The 15,421-nt window shown below is 41.8% G+C and overlaps 1 long non-coding RNA gene across 2 annotated transcripts in view; it reads right to left on the bottom strand.

Moving 5' to 3' along the window:
- Positions 1 to 8,706: 8,706 nt before the first annotated feature.
- The window catches only part of LOC147829590 (uncharacterized), an 82,895-nt gene continuing 76,180 nt past the window's right edge, over positions 8,707 to 15,421 (bottom strand). Inside the window, exons 11-16 of one of the 2 annotated variants that reach the window (XR_015448677.1) lie at positions 14,882 to 14,946; positions 14,389 to 14,451; positions 11,591 to 11,750; positions 11,250 to 11,309; positions 9,845 to 10,824; positions 8,713 to 9,191 (exon numbers count right to left, since the gene is read on the bottom strand). This is a non-coding gene — a long non-coding RNA (uncharacterized LOC147829590). Of the gene's footprint in view, positions 9,192 to 9,844; positions 10,825 to 11,249; positions 11,310 to 11,590; positions 11,751 to 14,388; positions 14,452 to 14,881; positions 14,947 to 15,421 lie in introns of both variants that reach the window. The other variant, XR_015448678.1, reaches the window with a different exon arrangement.

The raw sequence follows: 15,421 nt of genomic DNA, 5'->3' as shown, positions 1-15,421 counted from the left end.
GAAAATGAGGAGAAAAAGCCCATTTAAAAACATTTCAGTCCCCCCACCCCCCGCAAAGAAAGGCCTGTAAAGATGGAGCAATGGACAGCCTGGTGGATCAAAGATTAGCACTAAAAAAAATCCAAGTAATTTACAATAGGACTATGGAAAAGATGCCCTGAAGACATATAAGGAACCCACAAGGCCCAACCTTTCCAAGGCTCACAGTTGCAAAAGAGAAAGACTTTGTTTTGAGAGGAGAGCCCCAGGGCACCCAGCTTGAGAAGGGCCATCTCAGCGGGTTCCCTGGGATTCACTCAGTTCACGGTGCTCAGCCATCCAGGCCCATGGATGCTTCTGCAGCCATGATGCACAAACGCCTAAGGACTGCTTGGAGTCAGTGGTAGAACTTTGTGTCATCTACAGGGTGCTGTTTTCACAGGTATGCAGAACACAAGAGTTGAGTCAGGAAGGCTTCCACCCAAATTTCAAAAGAAGGCCTGGCAGGCCAGGCTGGGTGTCCCTGAGAGGGCAGTGCATGCAGCTGTGAGAGTTAAGCCAAAGGTGCACTGGAGAATCCAGGATGAGGGTGCAGTCAGGAATATGGAACACCTGCAGAAAGCCACACACCCAAACATGTAACCCTCATCTAATCAGGAAGGAAACATCAGGAAAACTTAAATTTAGGGACATTCTATAAGATATCAGCTCAGTCATCCTCAAAACTGTCAACTCATACAAAACGGAAAAAGGAAAAATTGTGAAAATATCAGTCAAGAGACATCTGAGGGAGGCAACAATGAAATGCAATGTGGCAGCCCGGACGGGACTGCAGATTGTTGTGGAGAGCAAGTGGTGAAGGTGGATCTTAGTTAGTAATTATACATCAATATTTGCTCACTCCTTGTACAGGATGTACTAGACTAATGGATGACATTAATAACAGGAAATGGAAGAACTGGGTGGCCATCTTAAATGCATATAAATCTAAAACTCATAATATATATGAGCTGTACTATGAGTTGTTGTTGTTTTGGCATTTTTGTTTTTTCTTACTTTTGGTACCAGGGATTGAACTCAGGACCTTGTGCTGGTGAGGCAGGCATGGTGCCACTGAGCTACATCCCCAGCCCTTCAAGCTCTGTTATGTACATGTGGCCAACTGCACGATCACCTCCTGTTTGGGGGTTCCAGCATGAGGGCTAGAGACAGGGCCAGGGTGATGGAGCACTGGAACCAAGTGGCCAAGCTAAGTAGTAAGAGGGTGCTGGCAATTTCCTCTGGATGTCTACAACTACCTCTTTTCCTCCGTCAGCTCTTGGGACTCTAGGCTTTTTTCTAAGATGTTGCATGATCCCTAGTGATACCTTGTCATGGGGACCATGGTTACCAGACCACTGTATGGCCGCTCCCAGGTAATGGGATGCTTCTGAAATGGCTCAGAACTGCTCACAGGAAAAGAGAAATGTGTTCCATCCACTTCACCACATGTGCTGCCAGGGTGGAGGATTCTGGCCTGGGAACACACTGCTCCCAAAGAAGAGTCAGTTTTGAGGACACCGTACATTCACTCCCAGCTAATGGGATGCTACCGAAATGGCTCAGAATCACTCACAGGCAAAAAGAGAATGGGTTCCACCCACCTTACTGCATCTCTCGCCAAGGGAGAATATTTTGGTATGTCGCAATGCCACTCTCGATGTGGAGGCTGCTTGCTGGCGACTGTACAGCCACTCCAAGCTAGTAGGATGCTTTGAAATGGCTCAGGATCTCTCACAGGAAAAAAGAGATTGCATTTAATCTGTGATACCACATCTCCTGCCACAGGGGATGTTCCTGGCCTGGCACTACACTGCTCCTGTAAAGGAAGTGCCTTTCGGTTTGACATAAGCCCGGTCTCAGCTAACAGGAAGCGTCCGAATTGATTCAGAACCTCTCAAAGTAAAAAAGAAATTGCATTTTATCTATCTTCCCACATCTCCTGGCCAGGGGAATATTGTGGGATGGTATCATGCTGCTACCTTAGTGGAGGCTGTTTCTGGGCCACATTATAGACACTCCCATTTAATGGGATGCTTCTGAAATGGATCAGAACCAATCACAGGAAAAAAGAGAATGTGTTCCTTCCACATTTCCACATCTCCTGCCATGGGGGAATATTTTGGGATGGCAGAATGAGACTCTCCAAGTGGGGGCATCTTCCTGGACAACATACTACCACTCCCAGCTAATGGGTTGCTTCTGAAATGGCTCAGAACTCCTCACAGGATAAAAAAGAATGTGTTCAATCTACCTTACCAAATTTCCTGTAATTGGGGAGGATTCTGGCATGGCTCCATGCTGCTCCCAAATTGAAGGCAGACACCTGGCCACAGTACTGAAGGTCACAGCTAACAGGATGCTTCTGAAATGGCTCAGAACAGCTCACAGGAAAAAAGAGAATGCGTTCCACCCACCTTACAACATCTCCTGCCACAGGGGAATATTTGGGGATGGCCAAATTGCGCTACTGCCATGGAGGCATCTTCCTGGCCAACATCTGCCACTCCCATCTAATAGGTTGCTTCCAAAATGGCTCAGAACCACTCACAGGAAAAATCAGAATGTGTTCAATCTATGTTACCAAATTTCTTGCAAAGGAGGAGGATTCTGACATGGCACCATGCTGCTCCCAGAGTGGAGGCAGACTCCGGGCCACCCTACTGATGATCACAGTTTATGGGATGCTACTGTAAAGGCTCAGAAACACTCACAGGAAAAAAGAGAAATCTTTTGACCTGCTATACCCCACCTCCTGGTATGGCAGAGTATTCTGGTCTGGCAATACCATGCTCCAGTAGTCAAGGCAGCTTGCTGTCCACAGTATGTCCAATGCCACCTAAAGGGATGCTTCCAGAATGGCTCAGAACAGCTCATGATAAAAAGCAGAATGCACTTGATCTACTTTACACATCTCCTGCCACAGTGGAGGATTATGGCATGGGCCCACTACACTACCAAAGTGGAGGTGGCTTCCTGGCCACCATATGGTCACTCCCAGAAATGGGATGCTTCCAAAATGGCTCAGAACTGCTCACAGGAAAAGAAAAAGAATGTGTTCCATCAACCTATTCACATCTCCTGCCACGGGAGAGGATTCCAGCATGGCACCATGCCACTCTCAAAGTGGAGGGAGCTCAACACCCCTCTGTCACAAATAGATCAACTAGACAAAAAATAAGCAATGAAATACTAGAACTCAATCAAACTCTTGAACAAATGAACTTAACAGATGCTTACAGAGTCTTCCACCCCACAAAATCAGAATACACGTTCTTCTCAGCTGCACATGGTTCATTCACAAAAATAGACCACACACTCACACATAGAACATGCTTAAGTAAATGCAAAGGAGTTGAAGTTGTCCCCTGTATATTATCAGACCATAGTGTGATGAAATTGGAGATCCACAGCAACAGAAACTCAAAAGGTTCATATCCACGTGGAAATTGAACAACACACTTCTGAATAACCAGTGGGTCACAGAGGAAATTAAAGAAGAAATCAGACAGTTCCTTCAATTAAATGACAATGACAATACAACATATTGTAATCTATGGGACACAATGAAAGCAGTCTTATGAGGGACAGCCATAGCAGTGAATACACATATTAGGAAAACAGAACAAGCCCAATATAACAACCTGATGCTGAACCTCAAGCTTCTAGAAAAAGAAGAACAGGACAATGCCAGAGCTCATAAAAGGGAGGAAATTTTAAAGAGCAGAGGAGAAATTAATACAAAGGAGACTAAGAGAATGATAAAAAAAATCATTGAAGCCAAGAGTTGGTTCTTCAAAAGAATCAACAAAATTGACAAACCCTTAGCCAACCTTGTAAGAGAAAGGAAAGAAAAGGCCCAAATGCATGCAATTAGGAATGAAAAGGGTGAAATTACAACAGACCCAGCAGAAATCCAGAGGATCATCAATACCTACTTCCAGAACCTATATGCCAATAAGATGAACAACACAGAAGAAATGGACAGATTCCTAGACACATATGAATTACCAAAGTTGAAAGAAGAAGACCTAAAAATTCTGAACAACCCAATATCAACCAATGAAATTGAAAATGTCATTAAAAACTTATCAACTAAGAAAAGCCCAGGCCCTGATGGCTTCACTGCTGAATTTTACAAGACATATAGAGAGGAACTGCTCCCACTACTGTTTAAACTCTTCAATGAAATTGAAAGGGAAGCAATACTCCCAAATTCATTCTTAGAAGCAAGCATCACCTTGATCCCCAAAGCAGAGAAAGACCCAACTGAAAAAGAGAACTATAGGCCAATCTCACTAATGAACATAGATGCAAAAATGCTTAAAAAGATACTGGCAAACAGAATGCAGAAGATCACCAAGAAGATCATACACCCTGATCAAGTGGGATTCATCCCAGGGATGCAGGGATGGTTCAATATATGCAAATCAATCAATGTAATACACTGTATCAATAGAGCCAAGGACAAAACCATATGATTATCTCCATAGACACAAAAAAGCATTTGACAAAATCCAACATGCATTTATGATAAAAACCCTACAAAAAATTGGAATAGATGGTCTCTACCTCAAACTGATGGACGCCATCTATGAAAAACCAACAGCCAATATCATACTAAATGGTCAAAAACTGAAATCCTTCACACTCAAATCAGGAACAAGACAAGGATGTCCACTATCACCACTCTTGTTCAATATAGTTCTGGAAACATTAGCCATGGCAATTAGACAAGAGAAAGAAATAAAAGGAATAAAGATAGGTAGTGAAGAAGTCAAATTGTCATTATTTACAGATGACATGATACTCTATATAGAAGACCCCAAGAACTCCACCAAAAGTCTTCTAGACTTAATAACCAAATTCAGTCAAGTAGCTGGTTACAAGGTCAACACACAAAAATCAATAGCTTTCCTCTACACCAATGACAGACTCACTGAGAGAGAAATAGGGCAAATAATTCCTTTCACAATACCATCCAAAATACTGAAACACCTAGGAATGAACCTAACGAAAGAAATCAAAGACCTCTTGTGTGAAAACTATGGCACTCTGAAAAAAGAGATTGAAGATGCTATCAGAAAATAGACAGACATCCCCTGCTCCTGGGTAGGAAGGGTTAATATAGTGAAAATGGCCATACTTCCAAAACTGCTATATAGATTTAATGCAATTCCAATTGAGATCCCAGCAGCATACTTCATGGACCTTGAGAAAACAATCCAAAAATTCATTTGGAACAAGAAGAGACCCAGAATGGCAAAAGCAATCCTAGGTAACAGAGACATGGCAGGGGGTATCACAATCACCAACCTTCAACTACATTATAAAGCTACTGTGATGAAAACAGCATGGTACAGGCAAAGAAACAGACCTGAGGACCAGTGGAACAGATCAGAAGATGCACAAACAATGCCGGACACCCTCAGCCATCTCATCTTTGATAAAGGAGCCAAACACCCTCACTGGAGGAAAGATAGCCTTTTTAATAAATGGTGCTGGAAAAACTGGGCTTCAATTTGCCAAAGATTAAAACTAGACCTATATCTTTTGCCATGCACTAAACTTAAATCAAAATTTGTTAAATATCTAAATACTAAAATAGAAACTCAACGACTTGGAACAGAGGTTAGGTAGAAACCTTGAAGACATCGGTGTAGGAAAAGATTTTATGAACAAAACCTCAGTTGCCTGTGAACTAGCACAAACAATCAACAAGTGGGATCTCTTCTTATTAAAAAGCTTCTGCACAGCAAGAGAAACCACCAGCAGTGTGAAGAGACAACCCACAATGTGGGGAAAAATCTTCACCCTCTCTTCCTCAGACAGAGGTCTACTATCTCGAATCTATAAAGAACTTAAAAAGATCAGACCTCCCAAATTTAAAGACCCAATCCAAAAATGGGCATCTGAAATGGACAGACATTTCTCAGACAAAGAAGTAGAAATAGCAAATAAATACATGAAAAAATGTTCAACATCACTGGTCATTTGAGAGATGCAAATGAAAACAATGCTGAGATTCCACTTCACTCCAGAAAGAATGGCTGCTATCATGAAATCAACCAATAACAAATGCTGGCGGGGCTGTGGGGAAAGAGGAACCCTTCTCCACTGCTGGTGGGAGTGTAGACTGGTGCAACCACTGTGGAAATCAGTATGGAGATACCTCAAAGAACTAGGACGGGAAGTCCCATTTGACCCCACTATTCCACTGCTGAGGATATCCCCCAAAGAATTTAAAGAATCATACCACAGTGATATATGTGCACCCATGTTCATAGCAGCACAGTTTGTAATAGCTAAAACTTGGAAACAGCCCAAATGCCCATCAACTGGAGACTGGATTAAGAAAATGTGGTTTTTTAATAAAATGGAGTACTACTCAGCCATAAAAAATGAGAAATTAGATACATTTATAGCTAAGTGGATGCACATTGAGGTGATAATCCTAAGTGAAATAAATAGGACACCCATGAATAAATACCGAATAGTTTCTCTGGTGTGAGAAACTGAAAGTGTAAATAAGGACTAAATGTATAATAGGTAATGTGAAATAGGAAGAAAAGGGGCAAAGGGGAAGGAAGTGGGAGGGATTGGGGAAAGGATAGAAGAGAATGGGATTAATATGAGAACATGGAAAAATAGGAACAAAATCTTTGTAAATAGGGAGGACTGGAGGGGTTGAAGGGAGGGCTGAGCAAGGGTGAAAAATAAGAACCAAGAGAGACTATGTAAAGGTGCAAATTTCCAATGATGAATGTCATTATATTGTATACCTAAAATGTACCAACAATTAGAATGAATAACTGACAACGCAAAATAGGAAGAAAAGCTCCAAAGTGGTAAGAGTAGTGGGAGGGTCAGGGGAATGGAAAGAAGGGAAAGGAAAAATGATGAGAAATGGAAAAAATGGAAATAAAGTCTTTGTAAATAGGGAAGGGTTGAGGGGGTGAAGGGAGGGCTAGGAATGGGGAAAAATAAGAACCAAGATGCATCATGTAAAGGTACAATTCCCAATAAGAAATGTAATTGTGTTGTATACCTACAATGTACCAATAAAAGAGTTTAATAAATAAATAAAAGAAGACCCAAAAAACTCAGCCAAAAGACTTCGAGAGTTAATTGACAGATTCCATAGAGTAGCTGGATACAAGGTCAACACTCAAAAAACAATAGCCTTCGTGTACACAAATAACAGACTCACTGAGAGAGAAATTAGGGAAACAATTCCTTTCACAATAGCATCCAAAAAATGAAATATCTAGGAGTCAATCTAACAAATGAAGCAAAAGACCTCTACACTGAAAATTACAGCACTCTGATAAAAGAGATTGAAGAGGATACAAGAAAATGGAAAGATATCCCTTGCTCCTGGGTAGGAAGAACCAATATAGTGAAAATGGCCATACTTCCAAAACTGCTATATAAATTCAATGCAATGTCCATCGATATTCCAACAATATACTTCACAGAACTAGAGAAAACAATCCAAAAATTCATTTGGAACCAGAAGAGACCCAGAATAGCTAAAGCAATTCTAGGCAACAGAGACATGGCTGGGGATATCACAATCCCCAACTTGAAACTCTACTACAAAGCTACTGTGATCAAATCAGCATGGTATTGGCAAAGGAACAGACCCGAGGATCAGTGGAATAGATTAGAAGATGCAGAAACCACTCCAGACATGCTCAGGCACCTCATCTTTGACAAAGGAGCCAATCACCATCATTGGAGGAAAGATAGTCTGTTCAATAAATGGTGTTGGAAAAACTGGATTTCAACCTGCCAAAGATTAAAACTAGACCCACACCTATCACCATGCACTAAACTAAGATTGAAGTGGATTAAAGATATAAATATTAAGACAGAAACACTAAACTTGCTGGAAGATGAGTTAGGTAGAACTCTTGAAGACATTGGCATAGGAAAAGACTTCATGAACAAAACCTCAGTAGCACGGGAACTAGTAGAAAGAATCAACAACTGGGATCTCATCTTATTAAAAAGCTTCTGCACTGCAAAAGAAACCACCAACAGAGCTAACAGACAACCTACAATATGGGAAAAAATTTTTTGCAGCTGTACCTCAGACAAAGGACTACTATCTAGAATTATATAAAGAAGTGAAAAAAATCAGACCCCCCAATTTGAAAGACCCAGTTCAAAAATGGGCATCTGAAATGAACAGACATTTCTCAGACAAGGAAGTAAAAGCAGCAAACAAATATATGAAAAACTGGTCAACATCACTCATCGTTTGAGAGGTGCAGATGAAAACAACACTGAGATTCCACTTCACCCCAGAAAGAATGGCTGCTATCAAGAAATCAACCAATAACAAATGCTGGCAGGGGTGTGGAGAGAAAGGAACCCTTCTCCATTGTTGGTGGGAGTGCAGACTGGTGCAACCGCTGTGTAAGTCAGTATGGAGATACCTCAAAGAACTAGGACTAGAGGTCCCATTGGACCCAGCTAGTCCCCTGCTGGATATCTTCCCCAAAGAATTCAAAGAATCATACCACAGTGATATATGTGCACCCATGTATATTGTGGCACAGTTTGTAATAGCTAAAGCTTGGAAGCAGCCCAAGTGCCCATCAACTGGAAACTGGATAAAGAAAATGTGGTTTATTCATAAAATGGAGTACTACTCAGACATAAAGAATGACAAACTAGAGTCATTGATAGCTAAATGGATGCATATCAAGGCCATACTCTTAAGTGAAATAAATAGAACACACATGTGTAAATGCCAAATAGTTTCACTAGTGTGAGAAACTGAGAGTGTAAACAAGGGTTAAAATGATTAAAATGAATAATTGATAATTTGAAATAGGAAAAAAGGTCCAAAGACGAAGGAGTGAAAGGAGGGGAAGGGGAAAGGAAAAGAGGGAAAGGAAAGACTATGAGAAAAGAAAAAAAAATGGAAATGAAATCTATGTAAATATGGAAGGGTGGAGGGTGTGAAGGGTGCACAGGTAATGAGGAAAAAATAAGAACCAAGATACATCATGTACAGGTACAAACACCCAATGATAAATGTAAATGAATTGTATACCTAAAATGTACCAATAAAAGAACTTAAAAAAAACTACTTCCTTGCTTAAAGACATGGGTCTTTCCAGAACTCCAAGGATAAAGCCTGCTAAGAGAATTCTTTCTCCCTTAAATGAAAATATGAAGAAGTTCTGAGGGTCAATAACTATAGTGATGAATATTTGGATACTATCAATAATTTCTACCTTCCTCTCTCTGACTGTGAGCATGAAAAGCACATTTGGCCATGAAGAATGGTCCAGCAATTCTACATGACAATGGGATGCAGCCTCATAGCCATTGAGAAGTCTCTACTGTTTTACCTCCACTGACATACATGTCAAACAGCAGGGAAAAGAAAAGTCCCTTCTCCAAATTTCATCAGAAAAAACTAAGATATTCCATGGCTGAAGATCTCACAAGACCTGATCATGACTCTGGCCCTCAGCAGCATTCATGGTGAAAAAACATCACATGGCCAGGTTGCACAGAGGCTCATTTTTTACCTTTCTAAGGAATATCATGCCCTGTAGCCAGGCTACATGCACAGAGGTCTCATCTATCATCAACAATCTCACCACAACAAACATTTTTTCATCACTGCAGATATCTGAAAGGAAGGCAAACCACACCGTGCTAAAACCTTATCCTTTGCTTTGCAAGAACACTGTGCTGTGCTCTGGCATCACCACTGGCACAAAGGCTTTCTCTTCACTCTGATACCAGAAGCAATTCGAGTGCAAAGCTCTCATCCTGAGACTCATTATCATCAACTACTGACCTGCAAAGAATTCTGTGCTTTCTCCTGGGCAGGGTGGTCCATCACAACACCACTGGACCAAAGAATAAGCACTCCAAGGATGTAGAGAACATCAACATTCATTTTACTTCACTATACATGAAGGAAAAATTCAGGGTCAGTGGATTGGCTCAGTTCTTCCTTCATTGCTCTCCTGGGCTCCAGAACCTAAAGCAAAGTCACAGCAACACCACTACACCACGACTCCACATCAGGGACCCCAATATCACTTAGTGAAGGCCATGGATATTCCCTGCCTATGCTGCAGTGAAGGTCCATGGCTGTCCTTATACAGATCCTGGTGATGTTCAGGGCTCACCATGAGCTGTGGACTCCCTCACTGGAAAAGAAGCACAAGAGATTCTACCCTTTGTGGTCTCCTCCGTGTCTACCTGTACAACTCTCATGTCATCCTATCATTCAGGTTCCATCACCACCACCGTGCTCCTCCCTCCTTCTTGTCAACAAACTAGCCATGCCATGGTAATGGATGCCTTTGAGGAGATACCTCCCAATTCACTCCAATCCCCATCTCAGGGACCCACTCTGTCACAGTGAGCTCATGCCCTGCTTACTCCCCTAGTGGGACAAGTATGAAATACACATCATCTCTCCTGGAAGGGAACCAATAGCATCTGATGCTTCCTCGTGACAGCAAGAAGGCACAGAGAACCACACTTGTCGATGAAGAGGGCAGAATCAGAGGTTCACCATCAATAGCCAATCTGTCACAGAAAAAAAGGCTACGATGCTGAATGTGGCACAAACTCTGAACCACTCAGTAGTCAAGACCTTAGAGGGTGCATGTCTAGGAAACATGCGAATACCTCATGCACACCCTCTTCACATCCATCTGAATACAGACCATCACTTGGTGCCCAATGAGGTACCGGCATGCTGATTCTCACCTGACACCTGCATGCAGTTCCAGCCATAGTCTGCTCATCTTCCCTTGAAGGAACCTGCAGAAAACATGGAGAAGACAAAGTCAGTGTTGAGTCAATGAGCATTTCAATTCCCACAAAAACCACTGACTCACACTGGAAATGTACCTGGCTGCTGGGATAACTGCATGAAAACAATCCTGTCCCCACAGTCAAACCTCTCCTAAGTGTACCCCTGCAGACTCTCCCGTGCTAGAGCCCCCCGGCTGGGACACAGCAAGCACCCAAACCTAGACACCATGTCTTCTTAAGTGCTCACTCTTTTACCATCCTTTTCACATAAGCTGTGCCAAGGGTCCCCTCCCAGAGAGTGGCATTGCTGTGGATTCCATCCTTCCTTACTTGAGCAACTTCAAATCAAGCAGTGGGTTACAAATGCCAAGCCACACCTTTGTCACTTACTCACACATGTGGAGGTGGCCTGGGCACAAGCCCACACTTACCTGGATGTCTGTATGCATCCACCTGATTATACTGTGCTGCTCACTGTGACAAGACTGTCCCTGTGAAAATGACACCAGAGAATACTGATTTAGTCCATGTGAGGATTGTGGAGGTCATTGTGTTAGACTGTGGCCCCTTTGCTTTAACACCTCAGTCTCAGGGGTGTTTCCTAGAAAAAATATGGTAAGAGAATTCTTTCTCACTTGAAGGTAACCTGCAGAAGTTCTAAGGCTCAATATTCATGGTGGATGTTAGCAAGAATCCTGGCCTCCCCATCCACCTAGCCAACATGAAAACTACATTATGGGTCAGTTCCCCTACATGAAAATGGGACACTTACCAGCAGCCACTGGGAAGATTTCACCTTCACTGGCACACAGGTGAATCAGTGGGGAAAAGCAAAGTGTGCCCAAGTGCCCTCCCACAATGTACATCAGTAAAGAAGAAGGTGTTGCATGGCTGAGGGTAGCAGCATCTCCCAAGACCTTTTGGCAGGATACCTGGTGATGAAACATGTTAATACCAGGTTAGCCAGAGGCTCCTTCTGACCTGGATACAGACATCTGGCCTAGTGATCAGCTTGTACCCATGGTGGTATTTCCCTGGCCTTCCGTAAGTGTACATCAGCCAACTTCTTGATCACTCTGTATCCATGAAGGGAAAAGGAACAAGACCATGCTAAAAGGATACAGCATGTTCTGCAAGCATACAATGTGCTCGATTCATTGACAACCACCACTAGTGTGGGAGGTTTCCACTCCACCGCATACCAGATTGAAACTGAGGGAAGACTATCATCCCAAGGCTCTGATCCTCATCAAGTGGGTGCCTGCAAGTTACCTGTGCTTCTTTCTCAGCAGTCTGGTACTCAAGCATGTCACTGCATATAGTAAGCAAGCAATCCCAGGACACAGGGACCTTGAACAGTACTTTCCCCGCCCTATACAAAAAGAAAACTCACACAGACTAGATTTCTGATTTGTTAGTCTTTTATACTTGAATTTATTCACACAAAATATGGTATCGGTTACACTCAGGGCCCCAACATGCTCCACTGAAGCCTAGGAAGATCCATTCCCTGTGCTGTGATGGAGGCCATACTTGCTGCTATCTGGATCCTGGTGAGGTTCCAGGGTCTGGCCTTTCCTGGCTGTGAGGTCTGGACCCGTCACTAGAAAACACACCTGAAAGACCCCATCCTGTACTTTATCCTATGCCCTTCTTTTTCTCCATCTGCACAATCCGCACATCATGGGATTACTCAGGTGTCCATCACCACTACAAGGGCCCTCATTTATGCACACTGAAAGCCAGAGAAGAGAAAATGGACACTCCTGAGTAGACACCGGACAAACTGTTACAATCTGTATCTCAGGGAACTACTCTAGGATAATTATCTGAATCCTTGCTTTTTCTCTACAATGCCTAGTTTGTTGTTGTTCTTCTTCTTTTTTTTGAAGCAAAAAATTTATTAGTACATTTCAGGTAAACATAATGATAGCATTTATCACAGGGAATTTGTACCTGTTCATGATGTATCTTCTTCTTTTTTTCCCATTCTCCTCCCCTCCCTCTACCTCTCTCCTTCTCCTTTATTAACAAAAGCTTTGTTTCCATTTTTTCTTCTATTTTCTTTTCTTTCTTTCTTCTTTCCTCTCCCCCTCCACCCTCTTTGGTTCCCCTTTACCATGCCCAGTTTAAAGGCACACTTTCGGCCTGGATTCAGTAGCACCTGACTCTACACCCTGATAGGAATGAGCCCCTTAACCTCACACTTGCCAAATAAAGGAGACTACCTCAGAGTTTCACTATCAACAATGAAAATCACATCTGAAAATAAGGTCTCTGATGTGTGAATGTGGGGTCAGCTCAGAACTCGACAGTCACAGTGACCTTCCCAGCATAAGAATCCAGTACATGACAACATCTCATTGGGCTGTTACCCTTATGCTAGCCACCTGGATATTGAAGATTGGATGGGTGCCAATGGGCTGTAATTTATACTTTTGTTTTTCCTTGGTTTGTTCAAGGTTTTTTCAACACACTCATTCAATTGATCACTTCCATTAACTTGAAAGCACCTACAGAAAACTGTCATTTAGCTCTCATCTTGCTCTTCCATGTCACTGACTCTTTCTGCCCCTCACCCAGAAACAGAAAGGCATCCTTCAGCTATGTGTTAATAGAGTCCTTAATTCTATGTAAATTGTATTCTCTGGCATGTCCAAATGTGTAATAGAGCCATCTGTAAATTTTTCAACGTTCACTGTTGTGTTGTAACACCACCATGTCTACATCCAACCATGATGCGGTGGATCCCTGAAATTGTACACGTTCAATATTCATTTCTGTCTCATACAAAATGCAGTATTGCATTCACTAGATATTTTCATCATGTCTCTCATTTCATCCATTAGTACTTGTAGCAAAACCTCAGTAACAAGGGTCAAGGACATCCTCATCACTCATCCCTGTATATGAAGATCTGATTTCCTGTGATGTGGTGAATGCCCACGTTAGCACTTATAGAGAGATCAGTCGTGTTCTACTTTACAAACTTATTTTGCTTGCTGTGATGTATTCACCCATCTATGGACTCTTGTCATAGACTTCTGATTTGGTATATGTCTCATTTGCACTTATACAACTCCAAATTCCCTATGTCACTTCATCATTTTAGCATCCACTTACGTTATCTAGATACTTGAAGGTGTCCATGGATAAAGCCTTGTAAGAGAGTGTTGTCTGTCTTCAGTGATACATGCAAACCTTCCAAGGACAATATTTCAGAGATGGACTCCGTGAAAATTACATAAATCTCTTCTCCACCAGTAGCAATACAAGCATATTACATCTATTACATTCCAGAAAAGATGCAATGACATTTGATGTATCCTTGTAATATTAAGATGATAATATGTTTTGAAAACATGTATCACCAGAAGTGGGGGAATCTAATAAAACCTAACACAGTCATAAAATGAATTGCTGAAAATGAGATGTCACTAGTGAGTGACTATATCATCCCAGACCAATACACTAGCCAAGACCTTAACATCTGAGCACCTAGTTAGGAACTTGCCAGGATTATAGAAGATCAAACAGCCTTCACTGGACTATGACCATTTTATCATTTACCTTGTTACTAGGGTGACTGCAACAACCATCTTTTCTGGATCACTGTGTTCTCTTGAAGGGCATCTGAATAAATACAAAGCCAGTTTAGCATAGAAGGTGCTGTGTCAGAACATGAGCCCACTCCCTTTTTAATGCCCATTGCTAAAGGACAGCTAAACTCCTCAGGATACTTGGATTCACCAAACAAAAAGAGTATTGTCAGAGAGCCCATACTTTGTCATCTCCACACCCTGGAAATTAACCTATGCTTACTGCAGTCCTAGAGTTCCACGATAATTTCTATTAACCAGTTCATAATCACTCCCTCAGCAGTCCTTGCTAAAACACCAATTTTCCCTATGGCATATAAAGGATAAACTCATATTTACTAGAACTGTGAAGGACAAAATTATTTCTTATAGGAGCAGTGACCACTAACTCTAGTAATAGTCAGGACACCCTCATCCCTTTCCTCTATGGATGAAGATCTGGTTTAGGGTACCTCAGCACTTACCTCATAACCCTCTATGTACTTTACTCACTCCCGTGGGTAGGATAATCACAGTGTCTTCAGAGGAACTTGAAAATCAAATCATAAAAAAAGATTTTGGAACCTATGTTATTCAAGGAAGACATTGACACATTCCCTTGGTCATGGCATTCAACATGACAAATCATATTCTTATCACAATTACATGGCTAAAGCTGAACACTGAGGTAAAAGCCTACTAAGAAATATCATCTTGTTTGGAAGAAACACTAGCAAAATTCCCATGGTCAATACTAGGGGATAGGAAATATGGTCAATTACCTGCATCCCTATACAATAACCTATCACAATCTCTAAATAAGTCCATAGTACAATCTCATATTTACAAAAAGCGTTACCAACAAATCCTATTTTGAACTGTGTTCTAAGCAGAGCTTACCACAGGAGTTCAAAAGCATCATTCATGATATAAATACCAAAAAATAAGAAATGCCTCTAATGATTTCAAGCCAACAAACCTGTACACTAGGATAAAACTTAATGGAATACCTGCCAAAAAGCCAG

Source organism: Heterocephalus glaber, unplaced genomic scaffold, assembly GCF_053883595.1.
Source record: "Heterocephalus glaber isolate CG9 unplaced genomic scaffold, H.glaber_assembly_v1.0 deba00000546, whole genome shotgun sequence".
NCBI classification, from domain to species: domain Eukaryota; kingdom Metazoa; phylum Chordata; class Mammalia; order Rodentia; family Bathyergidae; genus Heterocephalus; species Heterocephalus glaber.
This window is presented reverse-complemented; position numbering and strand designations above follow the sequence as displayed.